Source organism: Protopterus annectens, chromosome 5.part0, assembly GCF_019279795.1.
Source record: "Protopterus annectens isolate FY-2018-M chromosome 5.part0, PAN1.0, whole genome shotgun sequence".
Lineage (NCBI taxonomy): Eukaryota > Metazoa > Chordata > Ceratodontiformes > Protopteridae > Protopterus > Protopterus annectens.
Window position 1 is genome coordinate 789,755,502 of NC_056735.1, and position 26,626 is coordinate 789,782,127.

A 26,626-nucleotide genomic window follows, 5' to 3' on the forward strand; every position below is an offset into this window, starting at 1 on the left:
AGCATGCAGCAACTTCCAGTAATTCTTTATGCAGATGATATGGTCATTTGCAGACAGGGTCCTTCTCCAGCAAGAAATTAAAACTGCCTGGAGAGACAGCAATATGTACTAAACACCAAAAAAGGAAAAAAAAAAACATTCTTCAGAACCAAACACCAGCTATCTCAAGTTCCTCATACATGATCGATTCAAATCAACAACTCAGAAACCTAAGAAAAACTAAACATTTATACTCCCATAAAACTGTCTGCAAAGGCAACGATATATAATAAAAACAAAAAAAGTAAAAAAAAAAAAAAAAAAAAAAAAAAGTGACCTTCAGAACAGCACATCAGACATCTCAATTTTCTCATAAACGATCTATTCAAATCAACAACTCAGAAACCATTAGAAGCAGCAGACAAATTAAGATGTATACACATTTGTCTAGATAACCCACCTCATTTCCAATACCCCTTCCAAATTACAAAGGTCAAAATTAAACATAATCTTTTCCGACCCCCCCCCCAAAAAAAAAAAAATCTCAAATTTTTCTATTTTCTTTTGCTAAAAATGGCAATAGATTTCTGTACTTATTAACTTTCTTGGCTATGTAGGTGGGCTGGTCCATAAACCATTTTCAGACATAATCCAGGTCAGTTGCAACAGATGGGTTCAACTCTTTATTTGTGCAAATCAAATATTATTACAATTTGCTCCCAGAAAAAAAATAGAATGACGTGGAAGATGCAGTTTAATACCAATGATAATGTTATATGCAGAGTACCATCGTATAGGTTTATAGAAAGAGAGGTATAAGAGATTAACGAACAAAAGAAAGCAGTATTTGCATATGTACAACATGTATCAAACAGCTCTGCAAATGCAGTTTAGAAATGACATACTGTTTAATAATGTACAAATCAGCTAGTTACTATAGGTCTGATATAGCTTTGACAAAACATCAGTAAATATATTCATTACTAAGAAGTTGATGCAATTCCATTTTGAATGTACTTAATTCCTGATGTTTATCAATATATTTTGGATACTATGTTAGTGAATTCCATGCACCATGTGCAAGTCTGGAAAATGCTTTTTCACCTATTGCATTGTTGAAATGAGGTCTTAACAAACAGATGTCCATGGCACATAGAAGAGCATAGGCAGCATGAGCAATTAATTAGTTTGATTGGTAAACTGTTGAATAGGAGAGTGCCACTAGCAGTTGCTCCTAACCATTCAGATTTTAAAGAGAAGTACAGTGATGTTCTCTGGGCCCACCCAAGGTTTTGAATCTGCAAATCTTGTTTGCAGACACTTCCGGGGTGTGACATTCTGTGTAGAGTTTAGAGCAAATAGTGGTAAAAAAATATTCTGCTTTGTTTATTGTAATTTGTAATGCTAGAGTTTTCCTCGATTCTCTTGAAAGTAATATACACTTGGGAATCATTTGTATTTCATTTCTATCTGACTGGATTTAAGTGTTTGCTGTGTCCCAAATACAATAAATGTCTACTCCTTCCTCAGTTAAAATATGGCTTTCCTTTAACAGTAACTGCCTTGAAAAATAATCTGAAATCCATCAATATAACTGCAAGTGACATTGTAATTTGATTACAGTAGTTCTTCTCATGGAACACCATTGTGCCACCATCACCAATTCAGAATGGCTGTCAGTTAACTAAAGGGCATCTCTTACACAAAAACTTCTCAGTCTCAGATCATTCCACTTTTTCTTCAGCAGACCTCACTAGAAAATTATTCCCTACAAGGAATGATATCTTTACACCTTCAAGCCTCTAAGAACAAATACCATATAACAGACCACTCCTTTTCAGTTCTTGTCCCTAAAACATGACAATCCATACCCACATCAATTAAATCCATCTCTATATTCCTTAGTTTCATTCTGAACTAAAAACAAAACTATTCAAACTCTTCCAGTGGAAGTACTTTCAAGATAGTACTGTCACTTGAAAACTCTTGTACTGTTCCAGTTTGATCTTCTTGAATGTCCAACAGTCTCTGATCACTATCCATGCTGACCTAGTTTAGCATTACTTGTACACTATCACATTTATATACCCAACTTGCTCCCTTTTCACCCAGACATATCTAACTCCCATGGATCTCTTTTCATTTTTCCTTAACCTCCATGTGCCCTTTGCACCAGAAAGCATTCCTTTTCCTCTCCTACAAATGCTGTATTTCAAATCACAGCATGATTTAACACAACGGTGATGTGTATTGTTTAACGCATTCTCAATAATACAATCTTTATATCCATGTGAAATAAATTACTGTTAAGTATTTTTTTATTTTTTTTTGTTCATTGCCTTCATGCATTTACCTAATTTTCCTGCATTTATTTGTTGTATAACCCTAGGGAGAACACGAACATCGCCACTCTGATTAGTGGTCTAACCTGTTTTACAAATATCAAATAAGCAGATAAGTAAATAAATATCATAAACTCAGTAATATTGAAAACCACATACTTTATGAACAAATAGTGTTTCAGATAACTTTTTGATCTCTGTTGTAGAATTATAGAATTATAATTACTTACTTAATGTTTCATTCCATATCATTAGAAAAAATCAGTATGACTGTTAATAAAAGAGGAACAATGAAAATGTTCACGACGTGATGAAAGACATATTGCAACTGTTATAAGGAAACCACTGAGTATTTACTAATAGCACGGGTTATGAAGTCATCATGTGACTTATCTATGCCTATATTTGTCGGCTACTCCAAGGTAACACATGCAGAATTTGTTTAAAAAACACAAGACATAAACTTAATCAGCTAGAAGCTAACCATGAAATATCTTGGACTTGCTCTCCTCCTTCTTATTCTAGTATCTGGAACCTTCTGTAAGTAATGTGGTATTAATAAGATCATGTGAAAGAACACTTTCAAAAGTTTAAATTGGATTGATGTATAGCTTCCTAGAAAAGGCATATTTTACTTCCTGAAAAGGAAGTCTTGCAGAAATACATTCTTGAGTCACTTATTTATTTTATTTGTTTTTATTTGTTTATTTACTGTCTGTTGACCAGGTTAGCTGAATTAGGCCAGTGTCATCTTTTCAGGGAAAACCAAAGATGGTATTCAAGCTGATATTAGAAATTTTGTGAAAGCACTAGGGGACACCCCCTGCTCTTTTGCTGTGGGGTCTTTTACACTCACCTACGTTATTACCAGTTCAGGCAGATGGGACCTCATTTAATGTCCCATCCAAAAATGAGAGAAAGTTTATACTTAATTTACAACAGATTAATAAAACCATGACCATAGTAGGGGTGAGTCTTATAATTAGAAAAGCAGTAATGTGTAGTAAATTAAATGCCTTGTCTCCCCAAATCAAATTACCTTGATATAATGTCACAATTTAGAGTATTTTGTTTAATTTTCAATGCTGTTGTGTCTTTTTGTGAGTGTGCATAATAATGTATATTGAATAACTTTTTTGTATGTTCTGTATGTATGCAGAGTATGTCCTTTATTCTGTGAGTGATATAAACACATGCACATTGTAATTGTATGTAGTTACCTGTATCACTTTGTTTCACAAATTTCCTTGAAGATATTGCAATGAAATGTGTATTGTTCATGAATTTCTCTGCTGTATCATGTTGTTCCAAAGGAATTTATTTATATTTTTGCTGTTTTAGTAAATGGCTTACAAAGTGTTTACATTTTCAGACTTTAAAATGTATCCTGCCAAAAATGGGTCAGTTTTGCTTGACTATGCAATCATTATTGCAAACAATAAATAACCAAAAATGCTGTAGAGACCAACATTAGAATACAACAATAAGAAATGGTAAAAATTCACGGCAGAGGATATGGCTTGCATTTGCTGTACTAATGTGTTGATCATTAGCATAATGCTAAAAATATTTAGGTCTTGAGATTATGATGATATCTTGTACATATTTTGCACATAAAATTAAATGCTGTTCCCTTCAGTCATATTAATCAGTCCTCAACACTAAGATGATTTCAACTACATATATATATATATATATATATATATATATATATATAGTTTCACTTCATAATCTCGAAATGCTAAAATCTCAACTTTCAGCATTCCAAGCCCATGAAGCTGAAAATGCAGAATGCCGAAAGTGCATAAGAGCGAATTTGAATATCTCGAATCCACGCTTATGCATTTCTGGTACGTTGCGTGAAGTGTTTGGCTGGTATCATGCCTGAAATTAAAGGTGAGTGAGTGTTTGTGTGTGTTTTTGTATGTTGTATGTATGGGTAAGGGTAGGGAGGTGTAAGTATGAGTGTTGGATTTGTTGGTGTTTGTGTATGTGTGATGTGTATTTGTATGTGACTGAGTGTAGAATGCCATGGTGTGAGTTTTTTTTTTTCATTATGTGCAATCTCGGAGTTGGTATATATATGTAGGGGAGATGTGGGGGGAAAGGAGCAGCCCCCTGCTTATATGTAGTGTAGGGTTGTGTGGTTTGTGTGCTGTGGGTGGAATGGTGTGTGTGTATGTGGTGTATGATGTATGGTGTATGTATGTTCGTGATTTTGTGATTCTTGATTGTGGGTTTTGGGATTGTGAATGGTTCGGCTTCATAGTTTCAGCATTTCGAAATTATGAAGTGAAACTATATATATATATATATATATATATATATATATATATATATATATAGAGAGAGAGAGAGAGAGAGCCTACCACTAGATATAAGATCCCTTGAACATCCCAATCAGTTCAAAACTGCTACAAAAAAATACTTTCATGAAAAATGGACCTGCCAATGTAATTATCCCCCATAAACACTCCCTTATAACCTTCTACTTACCTTCTTTCTCCTTCCCTTCAATAAACAAACTTACTACTTTATCTTCTTCTCTTGCTACATCACTGAACAAACATAACTAGTAAAATATTTCAGCTATGTAACTATTGCACTATTATGTATATAATATGTAATTATGAATGTATCCCTCTGATAAATGCATTTCTATATGTATTTCACTTGTCACAGTGTAATGTATGACACTGTAATGCAGTAATGTGTGGCACTGATGCATGTTTTCTATATGTATTCAATATGTAAAATTTCTACTTTTCTGTTGGACCTTTTATCCTCAGGCCTCTGCTGAAAACAGGCAAAGCCCGGTCAACAAATATAAAATAAATAAATATATATATATATATATATATATATATATATATATATATATATATATATGTATGTATGGTTTGCTATGACTTACACGAATGGCAGTAAGTCAAATGTCCAATGTCCAAAATCTAGGTTTACAAGGGTCAGGAAATCCGTCCAAAAGTGGTTGACCACGTGTAGTCAATTTGCATGGTGCACTCGACCTTTCGGCAAGTGACATGCTGAGACTGCAGAGGGACATTGTGCTTCAGTGAGGAACAGGGAAGTAGCCCATTTCCTTAATGTAGTGCGATCTTGGAGTTGGTATATTTAATGTGCAGGGGGTGTGTGGGGGTGGTGGTGTGAGGGGGCATAGCCCCTCTGCAAAATAGTAGACGTAAGCTAAGTAACATGGCTGGAAGATGGGAATGTCGAAAATGTCTCATACACATTTTCATGTTTACTATTTTTGACATTCTGGTCTTCTGATGTTACCAAATTAATTTTTCGTTTACAGTGTTGTAACTGTTTAACTTGACCCCTTTTGACCATAACACAATAAACTATGTGTATCATTATACCGCTTTCAACTTTTAGTCTGTAATACCTGCCAGTGAGTTTAAAACTAGTCTCAAAACAAGAAATTACAAATTAAAAATAATTATCAGTAACTGTTATTCTCAGGAATGGATGTGTGGCACTGATGCATGTTTTCTATATGTGTTCAATATGTAAAATTTCTACTTTTCTGTTGGACCTTTTCTCCTCAGGCCTCTGCTGAAAACAGGCAAAGCCTGGTCAACAAATATAAAATAAATAAAAAAAAAAAAAAAAAATATTTATTTATTATTATTTATTTTATTTTACATTTGTTGACCGGGATAGTCCGTCTGGATTACATGCCCATTTTCAGCGGAGGCCCGGGGAGAAAAGCTCCACAGTGACAGTAATTAATACATAAAGATCATACAAAAAATATAAAAAGACATGATTACATTCATACAAAAGTAATTATATTCAAAAAATAAACATTAAAAGAGTAAAAATATTATACAATAATGAATATGCAAAAAATCAACACACCCTAAACCTGCACCTTAACTCAACTACCTTACCACCCCTAACCCCAAGATCTGACACTACCGCACACCACCCCCCACCCTAACCCTAACTCACTTAACCCACCCCTCACCCCACTCCCTCACTCACACACACGCACACACACCCTACTGCACCACCCCTAACTTCCTTAACCCACCCCTAAACCCAGTCCTCTCACTATCGCACACTTACCTCTCTGCCTAACACTAAATAAAATCCTACTCTATCGCTTACCGACCGAGTCGGGTTCTTCTCACCCGGTCGTCATCTCTGCGTTGTCGTGTTTTCGACCCGCCGGATTCCAGTGTACTAATTCTGCTATTGAGGACTAAATATGAAATATTATATATATACATATCTGTATGTATGGTTTGCTATGATTTACACGAATGGCAGTAAGTCAAATGGCCAATGTCCAAAATCTAGGTTTACAAGGGTCAGAAAATCCGTCCAAAAGTTGTCGACCACGTATGTATGACATAGGTTCATCTTTTTAGTTTTGCATTATTTTGAATAAAAATGTATTTTACTTCATGACAAAAGCAGTTGTAGAGAAGTAGAAGTCATGTGTTTTTTTTTTTTGAATGGTACAATATTATCAGAAATGTTATATCAAGAACACAAGAACATTTTTATTTGAAAACACCAAGCAAAGTACCACCAAAGACAAATTTATAAAAGTGGTTGTCTACTTTTTTGTTGATTATTAACTTATTTTCAGTAGTCTTGTTTTCTTTCATTTGTTACTTATTAATAAAAAGGAACTGCAAAATTATAATTCATACCAGCATCCTGTTAACTCTGTTAGGGTGTTTCACCTTTCCGCATTGTTGTGTATCTTTTAAGTCAGTATATTTCATTATGGTGGTATAGGGATGAAGTCCCAGCATATAAGATGATAAGTAACAAGTAGAACATTTAACTTTCATTTCCATTTTTTTAGATGCCCTAGGACACCTAGTGCTGGATCCAGTGAATGTATGTGTATGTTTGTGTATGCACATGGGAATGTATGTGCCAAATGTGATGCATCAGCCTCCAGAGGAAATTACCAACAGAAAGTGTTTGTTAGCATAGGCAGTAATAAGGAATGGTTCAGTGACATGCAAATTAACTGATAATGAGATCTCCCTCATTGAGAATGAGCATGTTTCTGAATCGCTTTTCCCTTGATCTTACACTTGACTTACCCGCAGTAAGGAGTTTAGGTTGCCACAGCAGAATTCTCTTAGTCCAAGCTTTAGAGTTTCTCTGTGACTTTACTTCCTTGGCAGTATTATTAAAGCACACTTCAATATGCCGTATCTCTTTAAATATTTCTTGAAATGTATACCTTTCTTGAATAAAGTCATCTTCCCTAAGTTGAAAAAAGGTTTTCTTCCCTAATCTGGCAGACTGGCACTCCAAATAAGCAGCAAACATGTATCCAAAAAAAGTTCTTGTTAAACATTTGTAGAAAACAGTTTGCTACAGTTTATACCACACGGAGAACAGGGATAACAGAAAGGCAGTCTAGTCATGAGCTATATTTCTGCTTTAAATTGCTGGCTAGCACTGCGTTTAAATATACTTAAAATGTATTACTTTCTAGATAAAAATAGCTCAACTTCTTCTTCTTCTTTCGGCTTTTCCCGGTTAGGGGTCGCCACAGAGGATCATCTGTGCGCTCATGAACTATTTTACTAAAATATCTGTAATGTTAATTTGTTATGCTTAGATACTGTATTTGTTCTTACTTGGCTTCCTTGTTACAGCTAATGATAGCTTCATTTTTGTTGTTTGTTTCAGTTCTTTATCTCCCCTCCCCTTCTCTGTTATTCCTGTCTTTTTCAAAGTTTTCAGACTTAGGAACTCTGCTCCTCCCCTCTCTCTGTGGTTTAACTCGCTTCTTCACTCTTTCAGACTTTGCATTTTTCCCTCAGTCTTTGGTTTGTCTGGTTTGCCTGCCTGCTTCAGACTTCAGAATCCAGTACTTCCTTAATGTGTCACACCGTTTGGCACAGGCAACCTCAAGTCACATATAAATAGTAGGCACAATACCACAATAGACAGTGTGCATCCTAGGCTCCATGGTCACTGCCCCAGACCTGCAAGACAAATACTTTGTGCTGTTGAACAGAAGAGATATAAAGGTAGATAATCCTAGGTTAGTTGAGATGAAAGGTACTTACTTATTTAGGCAGTGTGGTGCAAAGTTCTCAGATTGGAAATAAAATCCTAGTGTCCTAAGCAGAGAATGTAGTCTCACACTTAGGAATATGAAAAACATTATATAAATCTCAACAAATAAAATGTCTATTTCAGGGAAACACAGAAAGGGTGCACAAAACATTCATAATTCTTGTGGAAGAAAATTACATTCTTCAAAGGAAAATGCTGACATAATAGTACGGCAGTCATACTGAATGCATCTGCAATCACTATTCATAACGTGGTATAATGGATTAAAAAGTGCCTTGCAGTCATTTGGCCCTCTTCCACCTACACTTGGGAACAAATGATCAGTATATGAGCAGTGTCACTCAACTTTTCATTTTGAGAATGTTAACCCCAACTTGTGGGCTTAAACGCGTAGAAGTGCTGCCTCTTTGTCACAGATAAAAAGTGATGGACTGTGCATTGTTTTATAAGGATGCGTGTATCTTATATTTGAAGAAAGCTGACTTACAATTGCATTCTCTCACTGACCCAAGAGTTTATGCTACATACTCTATCCACTTTCATTAGCTTACTATTGGCTAATTGCAGTCCTCCTTATTTAATGATGATGTCTAAAAAACGCATCGCCAAACACCCAAAGAAATATGATCATTTTGTTATACACAATGCTACTTTAGGGAAAGAAAGAACAAAATACATGGCACATTTTCAGATTGCAAGCATTCCCACTGAGCTAGCCAAAGACTGGTTAAACTTACTCTATGAATTTATCAAAAGCATTTGAATATAAAAACAGTATATTCTTTACAAACATTAAAGGATGAAGAATCTTTTTCCTTAGAATAATTTCACTGAACCATTACCAGTGTGATGTAGGTCCATTTTAAATAGACTGAATCAACTGTAACAGAACAGCACCTATGGATCTGTAACTGAAATTGACCTGGGAAACTGTAAGGAAAACAACTGAAAATGGTTTGTGATAAATGTATTGAAAGTCAATGGAATTACACACTGATAGCTGTGTGATGAGAATTGTTGTTTGCTCAGAAGGAGCCATTTGTTCAGAACAGTAATTTTCGACAAGTCAGGAATCGTTGGGACCCAAGTTCTCAAGTCCTGTAATTGGACTGAATGTCCAAAAATCCAAACTGAAATATATTAAGTTTGAGATATCCATTTCTTAGAATATTTTCTTTTCTATGAGGTATGGCAAGCTCTGAGTTGATATATATCATTTTGGGGATGTGGGGATGCAGATGGTCTTGTCCCACCACCAAAGGAGAAGAAAAATAACTGATATTCATTCTTCTCCTGCATTTTCCATTTTTTTTGTTTTTGGCATCACAGTTACAGGACTTGACATTTCTCTATTGCCTACTGTCTTATGATAATCAATTCTCTTAACCGGATTATGTTATCTGTTCTCATGCAATTGGAAAAATGAGCTAGTCTCCTCAGAAGTTTGCAGGACTGCATACGTAGTAATTATTGATGAGCAGTTAACAGGAAACACTAAGCCTTCTTGTCGAGGGAAGCACAGTTTTCTATTGGTAAAGGTGCCCCGATGTCATAGTTACAGCAAGGCTAACCTCTATCCTGATGTCATAACTATAGCAAGGCTAACCCCTTTCAACTTTTACATCTAAGTCTTGTAGGATCTAAATATATTTAGTATATGAATCTGTAAGCTTATGCTATTAGCTTCAGTCAGGAATACCACTTACACACTTTTTGAAGTTTGACTTGTTCCCTGTAGAGTTAAGACCAGTGCAATTACAAGCTTCTGTCTTTAAACTCTAGCACTCTCGTCAAGGAGGTGATTTCTTCAAAATCTGATAAACCAATGTGCAGCCACATATAAATACTTAAAAATACTAATTTTGCCTAATTAAACAATAAATCAATAAATCCTTACAATAAACATAATGAACACTTAATAAATATTCACTTTACTACAACTTCATTTTCAATCTTTGTTTTTGTTTGAAATACACTTAAATTTAAGTGTGTTTAGCCATCCTATGTTTAAAGTGATAAGTTCCATTTGCCATTCATACTCATTAACATCAAGGAAGTTCTGTGCATTACCCCCTTTAATAGCAAGTTCTGTTGCATCAATGACATAAAATGATTTTTTTAAGTGCTTACTCTGGTTTTGTTAATAAAGCTTTTTAGCCAAACACTGCTGCAGAATGGAAGTTTAATATAGAGGATTATTACTGGATCACTGATATTACAGCTTATTATCTGTTTGAGTAATGGGTGCCAAGAAATTCACCTCTTGAGCAATGTTGAGTACACATAATCAAAGCTGTGATCGATGACCTAATCAGTATTCTTTGCAGTGAATGAAGCTTCTTCTGCTCCTTGACTACCATTTACATAAAAACAGTGTAGGAGCATGAAGTGTTTTACTAGTTTTAAAGGCCAGTCAGGCACTTAGCAGTGTTATACAGCAGAACGCTCAGCTTCTTTACTTAAAAATTCTGGACAAATCAAAAATAATGGGCGTACCAAGTATAAAAAAAGGGACATTTTTTAAATATTGCACTTAATTGCTTAAAATGTTAACAGAACAGCATGCTTTACATCAATGTGCATTTTGTGAACATAAGAGGTAGGAGACTTATATCTGGCATTGTCTGGCATTTTTGATGAACCATATTCCACAGTGATTTGCCAGAAAAATAAATGATTAATGAGGGAAGAGTAAAAAATATTAGACAAAGTCAGAGAAAATTGGGAGGCATGGACAGCAGGCAAGAGACCTATTCTACACTAGTTCTTTAGGTTTACTAACTTTGATAAATAAATTCCTATGGTCTATTCTTGCCTTTCTGAGTGATTCATTAAGAGTTCTTTTTTGCTTCTCAAATCCAAAGTTATATAGCAATTACAGTAGAGAGTCGATTATCCGAATGTCTATTATCCAAAATGTCAATTATCCAAATACAGTCTTCCAAAGTTTTTGGGTAGGAAAAATCATAAAGTCAGAATATGTAAATGTTATACATATTTACTTGTGCATGTTTTTTGAGCTTGCAGTCCACTCATGTGTCAAAAGTGTTCTTTATTGTCCAGTGGAATCACTGAATGGTTGAAAAGTGTATTCCCTGACTGCAGAAAAACAAGGTTTTAGAAGTTTTTTATCCGGTTCAATGTATGCTTGATTTTCTGAGCAGTTTGATTATCCGAATTACGCTTGATCCCAATTAGTTTGGATAATCAACTTTCTACTGTACTGTAAATCTTAGTATTCATTCTTAATGTTTTGTTATTGGTCCAGTTATGTGGTAAAGTTATACTGTTGCACAAATAATGTCCTTCGTTCATCTACTCAGCTATTGCCTATGCTGAGTACTGACAGAACATTTGCAGTTTGAAAATTTTTCTCCTCTATATGGGTTATTCATATGAAAAGCTTAAATGATGTTCTGACAGTTCCCTTCTTGTCCATTTCCCTCTGTCTTCCTGCATCAGTTAGCATATTGTATCCTTGGTTCAGGTGTTATTGCACAGCTAGAAGAAGAAACAATTTTGAAGTCTTAAATGTTCATGAGTGTGGTGTGTGTATCTTTTTCTTTTCTGACCAGATTAAAGAATGGAAATAGGATTTTAGGAAAGAGATGAAAAGGGGAAGCAAACAGAAGGTAGTGCATAAGGAATGAACAGGATGGAGGATGGGGAAATATTTTTTTGCAGGACAGCCACCCATTATTCATGAAGAAACTGAAGGTAAGTTGGGGAAAGAAATAAGGAAAGTAATTAGGTAACAGGGTTATGTTCGGTTAGGTTAGGTTACGTTATGCTAGGTAGCAGAGAAAGAAAGACAATACTAACACGTTGTATGGTACCTCAATGACAGAGAAGATATCAGACAATGGTGAGTACAACCAACTAGGGTAGGGTCTGACACAAAATGAAGGGGAACACCAGGATGGGGATAGGCTGGGGCTTCAAAAAAGCATTTCCTGTCAACGGTGATCCAGGGTAGATTATTCACCATCAATGGTACCTTACCCACTGGGATCTGTCTTAGATGATAGAAACCATGCTTGACACAGACATAACTCAAGGAGTTTCAGGCAAAGGTTCTCCATCTGCCCAAGTTTGACCATCTAACTTCCTGTTCATAATTTCCTCTACAGTGTCTGCCAGCTTCCAGTGAGTGACAATGGTGTCACCTCCACGGGCATTGCTACAAACATTTAAAACAGTTCCAGCGCACAGTGTTTGGATACTTCATATAAGTGATGGAGTGCAGGAGGTGTGCAGATGACTGGCAGGTTGGGGCCTAGATGTTTTGAGTTTTTCATGTGGTGATGATAGGAATGGTGGTGGAGCTGTTGCTGGCATATGTGCGGGAACAACAGGCTTTGCCTCTGATGGATGGGTGCAGATCATTATGCTGCTGCATATAACAGTAAATTAAATGAAGAGGAACAAAATAATAAACAAAATAAATGTATGCATTAGAAAGGTCAGTAACAAAGAGTGAAAGTGACAGGGCGGTACAACTGCAATGAAAAACGAACCCAAGATGTATTTCTAGCATGATATGGTGACAGTACTGTTCCCCTGTGTGTGGAATGCAAGAGACATGGGTGACAGCCTAAGTAAACTATTCCAGACTTTAGTGTTATACTGAGGACATTTACAGATCTCTTGCTGGAGTCTCTGGATGTAATCATTGTGGAGGAGATGGAAAAAGACTTTTGTCTCCTCCATATACCACCTCTGCACTCTAAAAGAGCACTACCCTCTCCTTCTCTTCATCCAGCCTTGATGTCTCACCCTGAAGAATCAAAGAAAGCTATAGCAGATGACTAGTAAGGAATCTCATATGCACTCTCTTGCCAAGAAATTTCTGACATCAACTGGCATCTCACTTGAGAGGCAGACTGTAGACCATGCAACTTTAGGTACTGCATTATAATGGTTCTCAGCGGTAATATAAGATGTGAAAGATGGTAGTCTTGTATCCATGTAAATGCTGTTATGACAGCAACCACTTCATATGTATAAGGTTATATGTAGGATTACAATTCTCCCCATAGAGCCATGGAGTGGACCAGTCATGAGCAGAGCTGTCTGCAGTGACCCAAGCATGTGCACAGCATTAGGTACAATTAATTGCTATCTTTATTAGATTTTCTCATTCCACATATTTAGCAATTCACAAACAATAATTGGATAATCCCTAATTATTATAATCATCATGCCAAGTGACGTGAATCTTCAAACTACAAGCATGAGGAAAGGCATAACGCCTCCTTGCACTAAAGAAGAACTCGTAGGGCACTAACTTCTGAATCTGCAAAGCCGTACACAAGAGGAATTTTTAAAAAAAGTACAGGTTTGCATATGCAGTAATTTGGATGGTGCAGTGGTTTGCATTGTGTCCATATAGCAAGAAGTCCTCTGGTTTGATTCTCAGCTGGAGTGCCTTTTATGCAGAGTCTGCATTTCCTCCCTGCGTTCATGTGGGTTTTCTCCAGGTGCTCTGGTTTCCACTCACATTACAAAGGCATGTGTCTAAAGGATTTCTCCCTGGGCCTTTGCTGAAAAATGGCTTGTTCCAAATGTGGCTGCTTTTAACAGCTATTGTACTTCTTGAGACGTTTACTAAAAAAATGCCTGTTGTATACAATACATATATCTGCCATTTGCAAAAATCTTATTAAAACAGAAAAAAAAAGAAATGTCTCATTGGACAGTTGCAACATTAGATGCATGATTTTGAGGGGGGGGGTGTAAGCATTGTCTCTAAATTAGTATTACTGTTGATGGAACACTCCTACTCCATGTGCAAAAATGGGAAAAAGGTGGGATCTTGCTGCCCTAAAATTTACTAGCAGTAACTTGCTATACTAGCAAATTATTAGTAGGTATTACTGCAGTTTATGGCCACAACCATTTGTATGAGATGGCACAGTGAATGGACATTGACAGCAAATGCTGCCGAACCAAGAGGAAACACCTCACAAGGGAAGGTAGGTCAATGGTGGGGGTCCATTGAGTGATCAACTCTGATGGAGATGCAGGAGTTTGTGTCCTCCATCACGGGCAGTGGTATGTTCACTCAGTCATACAGTATGGTGATGGATGTTGGGGCAGAGCCTGAGCTGCCTGTAAGACAATCAACTGGAGATACCCTAGGTATATAGAACTCTTTCTATATAGGACTACCTGTAGGTCCTCTGAACCCCTTAGTCACGGTACAAGCTATTAACACTGTTTACTTTATGGTATGGAGGAACATTAGGGATTGCCCCTTCTTGGCCATCTGCACAAGATATGTAATTAAAATATTTACTTTGTTAATGATGATGTAAATGCTTGCACCACTGTTTCATATATACTTCTTGAACTGGACCAAACTTAGACAGGGTATTGTGCTTTGGTGTGTTCACATGTGATTCCTTAACCATTTTAGCTCTTTGCAACTGCCACTGCCTAATGTTGAAGGATCTATAAGTTCTGATAATGAGGGCGGGGGTGCACAGGCACAGTGAGGGTGCAAAGAGTGCATTTTGGATACATGGAATGTAACCACTGCAATGCCTACATGGTCTATGGGCACAGCTTCTGTGCTTTTGAATGCCCAGGAAACATAAGCCACACAGGAAGGGCAGGTTAATGGGACACTAGCAGTCATGGAACTTTTATCACCCCCTAATATCCACATATTATTATCTGCCCCTAGTATCCATGGCAGAGAGGTGCACATGGGGGTAATGGTGCTTGCTACAGACATGGTTACCACCATCCCACTGAGGCTGGTGTGTTAGTGTTTGTAATCCAGCATATATGCAGGGCCATCATGAAGGCACAGAGGTAATACACACAGTCACAGAAGAGTTAGAGAGGGTGATTTTTGGTGTATGGAATGACCTAAAGGAGTGCTCGTCCTCTATGTGTGTGATGGCTAGAATAGACTCAGTCCTATACTGGAATGTGTCAGGCCCTCTCAAGATTGTCTGCCAGGGGTAAGGTACTGTCCATGAAGCCAGTCCAGTACTATCTCCACAGATGATAGTCATTGTAGCCATGGATGACCAAGCTCCCCTCCCTCAGTTGTAGCGCTTCCACCCCTACATCTATTGTGGAAGTGTCTACAACCAGAATTTGACATCCATGTGGTCACTGCAGCTGCAGCAGTGGTACATCTTGTAACAAAAGTCACTTTTAGTCAGGCAGCACATCAGCATCTAGCCAGGGTCATGGTACAACAAGTGCAACTCATATTGGAGCCAGGTCTCATGGCAGGGTACAGGCATGAGATGCTCAGACCTCTACCATGCATAACCTTGATCTTTTCAATACATCAAGCCAAAGTGCTGCAACTATTGCTAAAACTGTGTCCCAGTAAACTGACTCTCACATGACCGCTTCCGCTGCCCAAAGTACATCTCACGCATGCAGACACACACACACACACACACACACACACACACACACACACACACACACACACACACACACACACACACACACACACACACACACACACACACACACACACACACACACACACACACACACACACACACACACACACACACACACACACACACACACACACACACACACACACACACACACACACACACACACACACACACACACACACACACACACACAAACTTCCACCTGAATGGCCCTTCATAAAGACTTTTATGTTAACCACCTCCCCTACACACTGAAAGGAAACAAACACAAGAATACATTTTACTTTAGTAATTCTCATCACTCACATATTTCTCTGTTTGCATTACTATTGCAAAAGACAACAACGTCTGCGCTCCCTTTCCTACTTGTCTAAATGATATTAACTGTGCCCTGCTTTTTTCCATTTTTTTTCAGTTGACTATATGTGATGTACAGTGTAGCAGGCCTTTGCATGGGTATGCATCGCATGGTGTTGGTTTCTCATGCATCACTTTTACTGCAGTGTATCTGCTTTACTCCTGCCTACTATGTTCTACAGGCATGTGCAAGCTACTGCCTGTTTGCTAGTGCCACACATACTCTGCCCACCATTCTCTGGAAGTATCATCCCCTGCTAGTGACCTCCAATAACTCCTCATCTGACTTAGCCTTGACTGCCTAGAAAATTAGAAACTTCTGCTTCTACAAGTGCTCACCCTGCTGTAATCATCTCCTAAGTCTGATATTGTGTAATGCTGCACACACCAAAACTATTTGTGCACGAGTGCAAAGTTTCTACTGCAGGACAACACTGGATGAATCCAGACAGCAAAACCATGCCTTTGGCAGTTCAAACACACCCTGAGTAATGTTCATAGGTTCATAGGTTCATAGGTGTGTACTAGGCTAATGGCCCTGGAGCCCTTACAAGCCTAGCCCATAGGATTACCCTGGCATCATGCCACCCAACCTTAGTTCCCAGTGCCTCTGTTGAGTAGAGCCACTGGATTGATCCCCGGGGAGAATTTTCTATTTCCCATCCACTCATCAAGGTTTCTCTTGAAGAGGGTCAGTGAGGTGCTCTGTTTGACATGTATGGAAAGTCCATTCCATAGCATGGGCAGTCTCTGGGTTATGAACCTGTCCCTCCAGCACGTTCTGTTGATTGTGGTAATGACTTTGAGGTCTCTGGAGTGTGTGGTGTGGAGGGATTGGGATTTTTTAGATGTAGCATTTCTAACAGAGCTGGGTCAGACATGGCTTTGTAAGTCAAACAGAGATCGCCTCTAAGTAGGTGATATGAGACATAGAATAGTTAGAATTTTTGAGTCTGGCCATATAGGACAAGTGATTAAGGCCTAGGATCCTCTTTGTGAGGTACTTTTGCGGCCTTTCCAGTTGTTGCAGGTATCTAGTGAGGTACATGCCAAATGGGGCATTGTACTCAATGACTAGCCTAATGAGGGAAGAGTAGAGGGAGACAATGACCTCTTTCTTCCTGGATGTAAAACGCTTAGCAAGGAGATGTGCCACATAGAAGGACTTTCTGACCAGAGCGGAAAAAGAGAGGTTGCTGTCAACCTGTGTTCCCAGATCTCTTATAACTCCTTCTGTGTTCAGTGGACTACCATTGATGTGGTAATTCATGAGAACTGGGTTTTCCCAAAGGGGATGATGACACATTTTTGGCATTGAGCTTAAGGCCATGGTTATGACACCAGTTGCTGGTCTCAGTAAGACCTTTCTGTAGGATGTTAACATCACTCAGGGAGTTAATAATAGCTCCCAACTTGCAATCATCTGTGAACTTTGTCAGCCAGAGTCTCTTCATGTTGGCTTGGACTTCAGAGAAGTAGATACCAAATAGGAGAGGACCCAGGACCGAACCCTGTGGGACACCACTCGTGACTGGTCAACAGTCTAACTTGGAATCAGTTACTTTCACACTGTGGGTTTATCTGTGAGCTAGTTTGCAACCTAACTAGTGATATGGGGGTTGATGCCTAGATTAGAGAGTTTTTCTATGATACCTGAGTGGGGAATGGTATCAAAGGCCTTGGCCAGATCAAGGTAGGCTGTATGAACCACCTTGCCTTCAATCACAGCTCTGGTGGCTGACTCAAAGAAGTCGAACAAGTTGAGCAGGCATGATCTGCCCTTCACAAAACTAGACTGTATGGGATCCAGTGTTTGGAGATTCCCTATATCCTTGCTTATTAGGTCCATGATGATGCCTTCCATAGCTTTGCATATCAGACTCATCAGGCTAATGGGGCGATAGTTCCCAGGGTCTGTAGTCAATCTTCCTTTGTGGAGAGGGTTGACTGTAGCAGCACGCCATTCATTAGGGGAAAAGCCTGAGGTGAGCCTGTGATTGAACAGGGCACACAGGTGAGGTGCCAGTTCACTCTGTAGTTCATGCAGAACACATCCAGGGATATTGTCAGGTCTCATAGAAGCTGTACTCTTGACTTTGGACAGTGCTGTTTTAACCTGTGCAGCAGTAATACTGGGTGCCTGGCAATCTACTGGTATTGTGACTGATCCTCTGGGGAATGGTGTAAAGTTGGCACTGAATCTGTCGGCCAGTATATTGGCAGTATCTGTTGGCTCAGTATAGGAGGTACCATTGTGCAGTAGATCAGAGAAAGATTGGGTATTGCCATGGCGATTCTTTACATAACTATAGAAGGCTTTGTGGTTGTCTTTACTATCTGCTGCAATTCTGTTTTCATAGCTAGCTTTAGAGGATTTGATGAGGGATCTCAGCTTTTTGTTGAGGCTGATAAGTTAGTTTTTCCAGTCTTGAGACTTTACTTCATTTGGCATCAGTTTCCTCCTTCTGTTGTAGAGTTTGTTTATGGCAGGGGACCACCAGATTGGCTTCTGTTTTTTGGAGGAGGGAGTCATGGTTCTATTGGGTATAGCGAGATCCATGCATTTGTGTATGTGTTCGTACAATACATTGTTTCATGATATGGTGGTCAGGCAACCATTCTCCATTTGCATGGGTGCCATGAAGTTAGCCACTTCTGTTTTTAGGAACCCAAAGTTAGCTCTGGAGAAGTTTTTCATGGTAGTTACCTTTGTGTGTGTGTGTGTGGGGGGGGGTGGATGTGGATTTCCAAGGTGATTAGTATGTGGTCGGATCTAACCAGGGAGGAGTTGATTATTGGTGTAGAGCAATGGTTGCCCATGTTAGTAATGACCAGGTAAAGGATGTTGCTACCTCTAGTGGGGGTAAGAACGAGCTGGTCCAGGGCATTGAAATTTATGAATTCCAGGAAACGTGGGCAAGTGTGTTGGTACATGAGTAGTTTTCACATTTAATGGAGGGGTAGTTGAAGTCGCCTAGTATGAGAGTGTTAAGTTGGACAGTAATATTCTCCAGGGTGATTAGGAATGTGGAGTGTGAGTCCTGGGACATGGTTGGGGACCTATAGCAGGCTACGACCTGAATTGCTGTCTTACTCAATGTTAGCTGCACCTGAAGTGCAAAAATATGTGAGATTTCTCTGGTATAGTCCTTTTCTCTGAGGTATCAGAGGACATGTAGAATTCCCACATTGAAATAAAGGCCTTACCTGATGAATTGGGTCCTTATCTATGACTGGGCATGGTTATACTGCTGTTCAATTTGATTTTGAGTATTTCTTACAGGCGTACAACAAAGCAAACAGCATGCCAGTAGATCTTTTCTAATAGTTTACTACAAACACATTCAGTTAATTTGACTTGATGTGCTTTTCGTTTGCACTGAAGCAAACTTCATCAGAAATCAAGCTCAATTGAATTCAACACAATTTTAAAGAATACAGGTACGATGACGTATCTAGTACCTGTACGCCCACAATTTAGCTTAAAGTTATAAACAGTTAAAAGCTATATATAGCTTAATTTATAAAAGGGACAACAATAATGCAATTATGTACAAAAAATAAAACCACATTTATCTCGACCACATCACTTGTACACTGGACCATGGAAGACGATATTGCTTCCTTAATATAAAAATTAATAAAATTAAATACAAATAATAGCACTAGATTTTCTATGTTGGTTTACTGGTTGAGGTGGCTTCCCCTATTTTGACTAGGTGGGTTCTATCAGTGAGATAGTTTGCTACCCATCTGGTAACATACGGATTGATGCCTAGCTGAGAGAGTTTATCTATTATGCCCTAGAGGGGAATAGTGTCAAAGGCTTTGGCCAGGTCAAGGTAGGATGTGTGCACCATATTCCCCTTATCCATTATACTTAACACAGCTTTTTTTTTTTTTTTTTTACTTCTACCTATTTAGTTAAGAACAAGGTACTGCAGTCTGACAGATAAATGGCAAAAAAAAAAAAAAAAAAGTTTCCTGATGGATTAAATAAATCATGCAAATAGAGCATACTGATTAACTGCACTTGGTATAGCAAGTTACTGTTTTAGGGCACGGAGATCTTGTTTTACAAAAGATGTCCTTGCCTAAGTTTTCATTTTATGCTATCATATTTATGTTCTACATGAATATACTGCTATTCTTTTACAGTGTATGAACTTACTCCTGGGCTGCCTTTGTACTCATGAGCGTGTAAAAAGTTAATCATTAAACTGTTTATATTGTTTTATCTTTACTTTTTTGTTTACAGGTAAAGAAGATGGAATCGAAAAAGAAACCATCTTTTGTCAGTTTCAGAACGGTATCTGTCGCCCACGTTGCCTTCCATTTGAGAAGAAAATATTTGGTCTTGGATGCCTTATGCCTTTAGTGTAAGTTCTGTATTATCTTCATGCATTTTGTTTCCAAGTCTCTTAAGTTCGACAGTTGCTGATAAATAACTTTAATTATATAATTCCTCCCTATTAATATTCTAAAACGTGCACGCTGATTGGCCAGCCCAGCCAGTGTGCCCATTGTAAATCCCACAATATACCAACGGAAAAAGGTCCGGTCGCCCAGACTTTTTTCCTTTGGTATAAACTACCCCCAAATCTTTTTTTGTGTACAATAAAAAAAAAAAAAAAAGAGAGAGAGGAAACGGAGCAATGGAGACTTTTTTTTCTCCCGTTGCTTTCATTGCAAAGCCTTGATGTAGTGATATGCATGGGAACGCAATTTCCATACGCATGCGCAGTACATCAAAAAGAGAATCAGTATACCACAACCGGCGGAAGAACAGCAATCTGCTGTTATACAAAGACATTATTTAAGAAAAGTAAGTATGTTTTTTCTTAAATAATGTTATTGTATAATAGCAATAACTGACTCCGTGGTTGTGGTATATTGAAGATTTACCCACGGTTGGCTTTGTTTAATCACTCGGGCTTCGCCCTCATGATTAAACCACAACAACCGTGGGTAAATCTTCAATATACCACATCACATTGTCAGTTATTGCTTAATCCTACTTCATGTTATCATATTACTGCATTAAATTATGTGGACAGCAATGAAATTAAACTAGGTTTATATTCAGATTACAGTAATGCAGTCATACATACAGAATGACATGTTTTAGATATTACATTTTACTGCAAAAACAAGCAGGCATGAAAATGCTATATACTTTAAAGTAATTAATGTAAGACACTTAAATCTACAATTAACTAATTATATATAAACTGTCAGTCTATGGTGAGCTTTTGATTGTACCAGGGGCCAGTCTATTCACCTGGGACTGTGCCATTGGCATTTTAGATGTGCTGAGAACAGAATAAACAGATAAAAGACATGATGTGTGTGTGTGTGTGTGTGTGTGTGTGTGTGTGTGTGTGTGTGTGTGTGTGTGTGTGTGTGTGTTTGTGTGTGTGTGTCGGTTTGCACATGATTTGAATCCGTGCAGACAGGCCAAACCATTGTCCGTCAACTGTTCATGTAGTCACTGATCCCATCAGAAACAAAACCAGACTACTTTATGTACTGTTTTTGGAGGTGGAGCAAGCCCCTGCATATCCCAAATCTCCTGCAACATTCTATTTAGTAATTCAAATCTTCCACTATGGTGGGAAAATGGACTAAATCCCCTTACTCACTGTATGATTATTTCTAAATATGTAATCAAATCTTTTACCCAAAAAAGGCAAAATATATCTTATATCCTAACCTACATCATACAAAAACACTCAGAAATATAAATATAATAGAAACTGCTAATCCTGAAGTCTCCCTACCTCTAGTAGCAAAAAAGAAAAGAAAATGTTCATTCTATTTCTGCATAAATGACTTGAAACAAACTAAAGCAAAGTGCATCTACCAATGAAAACACTATGGGCAGGATTCACAAAGCCTCTGTGTAAGAGATACATGGCTTACACGGAGGCTGCAGTTAAACGGTGTGACTTCAGCATGTCATGCATATGCATGAGGGCATGCTGAATCACACCGAAGGCTAACACGGTCCATGGAAGACAGTAGGGGGCATGTCCGTAGGCCGAGCCCTGCAAGCGGACATGCCCCTACAAGAGTAAAATTGCCCAAAGTAAACACCCACGACAGAGGCCATGGAAATGTGAATAAACACAACACAACACATGCCCCCACAGACTATGAACATAAAATATATAAATGAACATGTTATATATTTTTTTTAAATGTAAAGATGTTTGCCCGTGAGTGCGCTTGTTTGCGCGGGCGTGCCTGGTGCTTAGCCACAGTTAGCAGTCAGTGGAAAAGGATATAAGAACTAAATATGCAAAGTAAGCCAAGAAGCAATAGCGCAGCGGTAGAGATGTTGGCTGAAGAGCAGGCATTCATGGTTCGAGCCCCCACAACATCAATTTTTATTCTTAGTAAAATAAGCACGAAACAAGTCCCTGACAAATATGTACACATATAAATTCATAGTTTATGTAAAATATAATGAAATAGTCCATTTATTTTGAAGAAATGTGAGATAACAAAACAATAAAAAATGCGAGATGTGCCTATAGCTGAGCTACAGTTTAACAAGGTGAGTGCATCTGCCCGTAGGTGAGCAGTGGTTTAACAGGTGCAAAATGAGTGCCCGTAGGTGAGCAGTGGTTTAACAGGTGCAAAATGAGTGCCCATAGGTGAGCTGTGGTTTAACATGCTGAAACTGTGTGCCCCTAGCTGAGCTGAGCATAATATGCATGCTGATAGCCAAATGAAGCGTAAACCAGCGTAACCCATTTGCTCAGAGCTGCGCACCGCGCCAACAAGCTAACTGATGAGCAACGTTGAGCAAGCTGTAACAAAAATGCCTTTACACAGACACACCCCCTAGCCTGTCTAGACAGTCATAAAATATAAAAATCAGTGTCCAGGTTCGAACCCAGGATACTATGCACCATAGTAAAGGTACTGAACCACTAAGCCATGACAGCAGTACCTATAAATGCAGTAACAGCAAATATATAGGAATGAATACAAAGTGGAGCATGACAAAGCAGGTTTTGTGAAGTTGATACAATTCCAAAATGGCCAATCACAGATATGTGCAGGAAAAATGGCATATATAAGCCCCATAGGCGGGAATACACAGCATAAACGATTATAGAACTCACTTGCAGCCAGAATGACAGGAGTAGGTGAGGGTAGTTGCTTTCGAACACAGAGGTGGGGCGTTGAGGAGTCCAGATACATGGTCTGGCTCCTAGTCCACAATCATGAGGCCCAACTCATGCAGGGCCAGGTCCTGTGGGGAGCATATAGGACTGAGGCGTGGGACCGGTTGGCTCATGATCTCACCAGTGCCACAGGGATTCCAAGGACTGGTGAGCAGGTTCGTCACCACCATGCAGACCTGAAGAGATGCAAGCAGGACCAATTGAACCTTTGGATCCAGGAGGCCCGGCAAATGCCCAATGCCCCACTACTGGAGTAAGTTACATTTAATTATGTATGTAAGAAATTAAACTAGCTGATATTATGGAGATGTGTATTCCAATATTACTTCATTTATATTACAGCTGCAGGTGTCCGTTCTGTGAACAGCAGAGCCTATGGCGATAGGCTGATGCGGTTGCGCCACCAGGCAGGTCAGTAATCCTCTCCCAGTAACTGTAAAGAAATATAAAAGTATGACAGTTAGCAAAAGAGTGCAGTGTAGTCACTAAGTAATAGAATGTGCAAGTAACAGTGTAAGAGTGTTTGCAAGTATTGCTTGATTACAAAAGTGTGTTGCAGTCTGTAATCCAAACAGAAAAATGAAAATGTCTGAAATTAAGTCTGAAATAAAGATGCCCCACCTGTAATATAATGGTACACAACCTGCAGCAGGCTGAAAAGTACAGCTGCAGAAGATGAGCAAATCACATGTGTGAAATATACCCCTGTCGAAATACTGAAACATGACAGAAGTGAGACTGCTGGAAAGGATTGTAATAACCACAGGTAAAACATGTCAATAAAGCCTAGAAGTAAGTACCATCCTGAATAGTAAAATGAAAACAAGTGAGAGAGTGTGAGAAAGTGTTATGAATCCACCAATAAAGTAGTAATAACCCCTGAATAAAGCATACTGCAGTCAGTACAGAATGAAATGCATGTGAGAAGCAAAAACAAACAGCAAAATCTGTTCAAAGTGTTGCTGCAGCTGGAATGTGTATCCCAAAATCTGCATATGTTGCTCTCAGTCTGCAATATGCAGATAGTATGATTGTCTGACATACCAAACATCCACAGTTGTCCATAGCTATATAAAGCAAATGTAGCAGGATGATGTAGCTGAACAAAGCCAGATATGAATGTGTATGAAGAACAATAAAATGTATATTGATGTAGCAGTAACAGTCCTATCACCAAATTGAAGTAGTTATCATATAGGAAACTGTAGTTAGAACAGTAGTGTGTATATATGTGTAGCTATTAGAAATGTACAGCATATGTATTGGTATTCGAAGGTGTTAATATTATTTTCTTCACCCCACCCTATAACCACATATAACCCATTCCACATGAAAATGGTATGTGCAATCACAATTAACATCCCTGGACATTTGTCCTGTTGGGTCATAAATATTTGTATGTCCATTGATGCATCTGCCCTGTTCATACATCCAAACCTGATGGCCTGTTGCCATCAATCAACCCTGCATGTTGTTGGACTGTGTATTGCTGTTCAAATTATGCATGTGTTATGCTCGCTGTTCACTGGTGTGAATATCTGGGTGTTTGGTTAATGGGAATACAAATGCATGCTGTTACAACTAATTGTGAATGGTATTATATGTTACTAACCCAAACTGTCATGACATAATGCAAAACATAGGACGACAGGGAAGGCGGGTTCCAGCGGACCCACCTCTCCCACCTCAGCTGGCGAGTGCACGTGGCACTAGTGCCCAGTCTGGACCCTCCTCCGGTGGCCCTGTGCCACCTGCGGGTGGAAGCGCTGCAGGGGATGGGGTTTGTCCCCCCTCTGCAAATGTGGCCGGAGGAGAACCACCACTCACCCTCCGTAGCGTCCGGACTGTGGTGTGTAGGGAGATCCAGGACACTGTTCTTGGGCCCCTATGCCAGCTTGAGGCACAGGTGGCACAACTTACAGGCATGCCTGTTGCCCGGCCTACACAGCCCCCAGCACAGCCCCATCCTGGGCAGTGAAGGAACAGTGGCAACTGCCCATGGGTGGGGATATCAGTTCCACTGTTGCCATCTGTGGGCTCATGGGCTCTGGATATCCAAACATCCGTCCCCATCAATTGTGTAACCCCCCCCCACACGTGTCATACATCGCCCCTGTATGCGTCTTGTTTGTCTTGTCTGTTGACCTACCTAACCTAACTCCCCAGCTATACCGACTTCCTTCACCTGACACCACTCTCACCTGAAAAAAAAAAAAAGGGCACTCTGTACCCACAAAAAAAATTACGCCCCATACATAGCTGCCCATTCCACACATATGTCTGCTGGACATGGAAACTATCAATTACAATTGGCTGTACAAGTATTATTGTTGTCCTGACACCTCTCTCAGGGGTGGAAGGTTTCAAATGTCACACCAAATTACATACATATGCACAGCTGTTGCTGATGAAGAAATGGGCAGCTATGGGCCTTATCTACATCCCTCCTGCAAATCCCAAGCTTGTTTCCCTACTGTCTTACCCTCTTTGTGACCCCTTTTTCACCACTTTCCTGTCTCCCCATTTTCATTTCTTTCAAAGAAAATAGCGCGGGTGTGTGCCAGAGTAAGCACTGTTAAGCGGTTGTAAGCGGGTGTGCGCATGTGTGCGTGGAGCTGAATGCCAGTGCGCATGCGTGAGCTCTGCGCAAACCAGTGCTAACCCGGTTACAACTGCTTAAAAGTGCCTTAGTCACTGTGATTGACAGGTCCTGTAGTCAGTTCAAAAGCAAAATAAAATCCCACTGTCAGTCCCGAACCCAGGACCTTGGAAACAGTAGTCTGCATGGCCTACCACTAAGCCATGACTCTTATACAAGAACATTGTGCTAAAATAAATATATCATGTAATAGTAGGAATGAATGTAAAGGGAATATAGGATGTGTAGTACACAAAGCATGTCACTTAGAATTACTGTCAAAACTAGTGGATTTCCATAAAAGTAGTGTGTGAACAGAAACAGCCATGCTAGTTGGTAGCTAGTAGGTAATAATGTCAGTTAATGTACATATATAAATGTATGTATATTTACATATATATAGATATATATATATATATAGATATATATATATCTATATATAGTTGTAGGTGTCATTGTGCATACACACTTACTACAGGAAACAGGAGAGAGGAATGGTGAAATGTGAATCCACAACACAGCCTGAATCATGAGAGAGATACTAACCTTTACACTCACAGAACAGTGTCCACAGCATACCAGCATGTTTCCCGCCCT

At 38.9% G+C, this 26,626-nt stretch overlaps 1 long non-coding RNA gene across 1 annotated transcript in view; it reads left to right on the plus strand.

Annotated features, from left to right (window-relative positions):
• The first annotated feature begins 2,745 nt into the window (after nucleotides 1-2,745).
• The window catches only part of LOC122802827, a 155,537-nt gene continuing 131,656 nt past the window's right edge, over nucleotides 2,746-26,626 (plus strand). Inside the window, exons 1-2 of the long non-coding RNA XR_006364984.1 lie at nucleotides 2,746-2,861; nucleotides 20,454-20,574. This is a non-coding gene — a long non-coding RNA (uncharacterized LOC122802827). The remainder of the gene's footprint in view (nucleotides 2,862-20,453; nucleotides 20,575-26,626) is intronic.